This window comes from Mandrillus leucophaeus, unplaced genomic scaffold (assembly GCF_000951045.1).
Source record: "Mandrillus leucophaeus isolate KB7577 unplaced genomic scaffold, Mleu.le_1.0 Scaffold490, whole genome shotgun sequence".
In the NCBI taxonomy this organism is placed as follows: domain Eukaryota; kingdom Metazoa; phylum Chordata; class Mammalia; order Primates; family Cercopithecidae; genus Mandrillus; species Mandrillus leucophaeus.
This window is the reverse complement of record NW_012105254.1, coordinates 2,138,318-2,142,921: the sequence shown is the minus strand read 5'-3', so window position 1 is coordinate 2,142,921 and position 4,604 is coordinate 2,138,318. Positions and strand designations below refer to the sequence as shown.

At 47.4% G+C, this 4,604-nt stretch overlaps 1 protein-coding gene across 1 annotated transcript in view; it reads left to right on the top strand.

Annotated features, from left to right (window-relative positions):
- The first annotated feature begins 1,474 nt into the window (after positions 1-1,474).
- The window catches only part of CA5B (carbonic anhydrase VB, mitochondrial), a 59,849-nt gene continuing 56,719 nt past the window's right edge, over positions 1,475-4,604 (top strand). The window contains exon 1 of the mRNA XM_011995552.1: positions 1,475-1,555. The gene's annotated coding sequence lies outside the window, so the exon portion shown is untranslated. The remainder of the gene's footprint in view (positions 1,556-4,604) is intronic.

Genomic DNA, 4,604 nt, shown 5'->3' with positions numbered 1-4,604 from the left:
ATTTTTCAGGCAAAAAATGACTGACAGTTGAAACATTTTATAAATGAGACAGAGTTCTCAGGGTCAGGGTGAGCACAATGAAAGTGTTCTGTTGAAAGTTATCCTTTTATCTGTGTTCTTTCTAGCCCAACATTTTGAATATTCTCACTGTCTTCAAGCCAGAAATGCAAGGGAGGGTGGGAAGAGAAGAAAAAAGAACTGTGTGATTATAAAATCTTTATTGTTGGCATATGAAGCAATATAAGTAGCAAATTTTACTTCTACAAAGGGGGCAAATTATATCTTTCTATACATGTGGAAGAGTAGATATTCAGTTAAGATTTATTGATAATTTACTGTGTAAAGAAATGTACTAAATACTATAAAAGTGACTTCCTGTGTTTACTACCCCAAAATGTTCCTACTAATGGGGTCAAGAAGACCTGAGATTACCAACTCCTTTTCCACCTATTAACCTTTTGCCACATCTTCCCCAATTTTCTCATCCAAACCCAAGTTGGGGCAACTTCAGACTGTAAGCTCCTTGAGGTTTGTCTTATTTGTCAGGGGAGCTTGTACTCGATAAATGAAATTTGCATGAATGAGTCAGAGATGTATGTACACAGGGGAAGAAAGCTGGTTATAGCTTCTTCACATTTTTCACGTGGACCCAGAGTTGTAAATGGAGGGAAGGATAGCAGAGTAATCTCAAAGCACAAAGTGGGGGTGATGTCTTCATGGGCCCTCAGCAGCAACGGGGCACTGGGTGCCTAGGAAAGGCCATCTGGAGGAGACATCGGGAAGTAGAGGAATTCTGTTTTTTCCCCTCATCTGCCTAGCATTTAAGGTCAGCTAAGAGGCTAGAAGGAACACATCCACGGTTCTGCTTTAGAGGATATGAAAATTGGGCTGGAAGGAACACGGGTCCACAGTTCGAGTTCAGAGGATATAAAAACTGGCTTAAATAAACTCGGGTAAATTAGACATGAAAACTAGCGGGAAAGGACACGTTCATTGTTTGTTTCCCTACTGAGTCACCTGTTCCCAGCACATAAAGTCGTGGTGTTTGGAGATGGGAGGAACCGAGGGAAAGTCACTTTTTAGATAAGGCTCTGAAGCCCCAGGTCTAGTTTCAATCCACAAATGCGGCCAGCGGAGAGCAGGAGGAGGGAGGATTGGTCCGGTGGGGGATTCGGGGGCGGGGCCAGAGCGGGGCTCAGAGGCGTGGCCCAGGCTAGAGGGACGAGCCCAGGCGGAGCGTAGAGGCGTGGTCAGGAGGGAGAGGGGGGTGGGGGCGTGGCCCAGGCGAGAGGGGCGTGGCCGTAGCTAAAGGGGTGCGGCCAGGGTGGACGGCAGAGACTGGCACGGTTTGGGCGGGCGTGACCAGGGCGGTACGTGGGGATGTAGTGGGGCGTGGATCTGCCAGGTGGGGGCGTGGCCTCGGTTGAGGGGCGCGGCCCTGGTATGTGGGGCGTAACAGGGCATGAGGGGGCGTAGCTCTGATGGGCTGGCGTGCAGGCTGCGGATCCCCGGAGACGAGTTAGCGGCTAGGTTCGTGATCTGGAGAGACGCTCAGGTAAGGACGGGTGGCCGAGAGGAGTGGGGCGACAAGGGGCAGGCCGATCCAGACAGGGCCGAGATTCTTCCCACCACTTCCCGCACCGGCGCACCGGGTTCCGGAGCTAGGAGAGCTGTTGATCCTGCGAGTATTGTCTGGTTCCCGGCAGGGCGCCCCGGAGTACTGAGTGGGGCCTAATGGGGTATGGAACTCCCCCACCTCAGCCCTCTTCCTCCACTATGGGAGTTACCAAACGGCTATCATCCTTTAAGGTTCTTTGCACAGGACGCGATAATAGCTGTTCCAGAGAAAAGGGGGTGGGCGAGGGCAGTTCCTTGGTAGGTAGGGTTGCCAAGGTTGGTTGAATCCAAATAACTCCAGAAAGTCCAGCCTGCTGTGAATAGCTAGAGACGGGGGTAAGGGCAACAAATCTGAGGTTGCGGTTCCAGAAACCGAGGCGCAGTAAACTGGGACTCCCTCAGATCTGCATTGTAGCCGCACCGCCCACTATGCTAGGGGCTGTGGAGAGACACAGCCACCCACCCCCAAGATAGGGGATCAGCATCACAATTGTGCCATGCGGGCAAATCTGAGTCGTCTTCACTCTGCAGTTCCTTCTGGCCTTTTTGTTTTGTGCTCAGCCCTAAAGCTGAAGGAGAGGAACCTCCAAATACAAACCGTGTTAGTTTTCGTGATTCTTGTGGCATTCAGTGTTAAATGCTTCTGCCCTGAGGCTTGTGGCAATTGGTTAATATTGGTGTCAGTGCCCTTCCCTCCGGTGTATTTTCACTGGGAGAGTTTGAGAGATAAGGGGAGTTGATATGGACACCTTAGTTTGAAAAGAACTTGTTCTCTCTTAACCACTGAAAACCGCATTGCTTTCTGCTTCCCATTCTTCCTTTACTGATAATCTGGCCATCACTCTGGTGTTTAAAAGTCTTGCTGGAGTATGGAGACAAGTAGCCCTATTTCTGTGGTGAGAGAAGCTGCCCCAGAGCATACCCTTGAATTGTCCCTGCACATCCCTCAGGAGTGGCCACTCTTCTTGGGTATGTTGGAAGTGGAAAACCATAAAGCTTTCTAGGAATATATTTTACTCAGGTATTTTTTTTTTTTTAAACCTCAGCACCAGGGTTGGAATTCACTGAAATGCCAAAAGCAGCAAGGGCACCGTTCTCTGTGCCTGTACACACCTGCCCTCTTCTCCCTGGAGCCAGGCAAAAAGCTGCAACCACTCACAATTGGAACGCAGTAAAGGTTGAGTGAATTGTGAGTGAATGAATGAATATGAATATTTGGGAAATTTGATGGAAAGGGGAAAATGCATTTCATCTCATTGGTGGCACTGGGCAATTATTAGAAACATATTTTGAAACCTTTGGCTACCACACATTGGGATCATGCTCCCAGGGAAGAAGTGGGTGAGAGGGGGAAGCTGAGCTTTCTCAGTCAAGATATTGCAACATAATCTCTAATTTGGGAATTGCAAAAAGGCTTGTTTCCTTTTGAAATCAGGAGGTGATCAAAGGAAGGGTCAATCTGTTGAGAATGAAGGAACTTTTTCCAATGTAATTGTAACCTTTAGTCAGAGTACATTCTTTTTTTTTCTGTTTTGCCTACATATGAATAGCTTTATCACGCAGAGTTCAAGCCACTTGTCGTTTAATAAATACAAGATTTATGAATGATTCATTGAGGGCTTTCAGAATCTTTGTTTCTACACATTTCTAAGTCTGGAAAACAGCTAAGCGGCAGGTTAGCAGAATCCGAGGATATACATAAATCTTCAGTGATGGCAAAGAGCATATAACACAGAAAGCTCCCCTGTAGTCCATCGAGCCCAGGGACCCATCTTTATGGACAAACTTAAGTATGGACAGATTCTCCATGAAATACAGTAATGTATGGTATTAGTTGATTGTTACGTGCTGTGTTTGATGGTTAAACATTATTTTTGGTTTCACAAACTTGGGTTTTATGAATGCAGTGAATAAGTTTAAATAACCAACTCTTAATAAACTATAACTTTTAATTTAACAGAGAGGATAGACCTTAGGCCTGAACAAAAATAACCTCATGTGTTGTTATAGGTATTGCAATCTAGTATTAGCTAAATTGAATTTCTGTTTACTTGGATTTTCCTGGTACCTCCTCACCTGGACCTTCCAAGCTCTGTTCCTTCCTTGATTGCCTTTGACTGTTCGTTCTCAGTCTCAGCATCCTTCATGGCTCCTTTTTGTGAGTCTCCCTTGATACACCTGTAACTGCTGGGAGTAGGGGATTCTCTTTCTATCTGTAGCTTCCTGACCGCTCCTGAGCACCAGAGCTCTGTTGCCAACTCTCTCCTAGACCTTTCCTCTCAGCTGTCCCATTGACACCTTAAATCCAATATGATTAGCGGGCTGAGCGCCATGGCTCACGCCTGTACGCTTGTAATCCCAGCACTTCGGGAAGCTGAAGTGGGTGGATCGTTTGAGGCCAGGAGTTTGAGACCAGCCTGGACAACATGGTGAAACTTTGTCTCTACCAAAAATACAAAAATTAGCTGGACGTGGTGGTACGCCTGTGGTCCCAGCTACTTGGGAGGCTAAGGTGGGAGGATCACTTGAACGTGGGAGGCGGAGGGTACAGTGAGCCAAGATCATGCCACTGTACTCCAGCGTGGGTGACAGAGACCCCATCTCGTTCTTCTTCTTTTTCTTTTTTTTGAGATGGAGTTTTGCCCTGTCACCTAGCCTGGAGTACAGTGGCGCAATCTTGGCTCACTGCAACCTCCGCCTCATGGGTTCAAGTGATTCTCCTGCCTCAGCCTCCCGAGTAGATGGGCTTATAGGCTTGCACCACCATGCATGGCTAATTTTTGTATTTTTAGTGGAGATGGGGTTTTGCTATGTTGGCCAGGCTGGTCTGGGACTCCCGCCATCAAGTGATCCACCCTCCTCGGCCTCCTAAAGTGCTGGGATTACAGGCGTGAGCCTCTGCACCTAAAAAAAAAAAAAACATCCAATTTGATTAGAGGTATGACCTGCCGTCATCTTTCTCTTCCCTGTTTCTCATGACAGGTTCT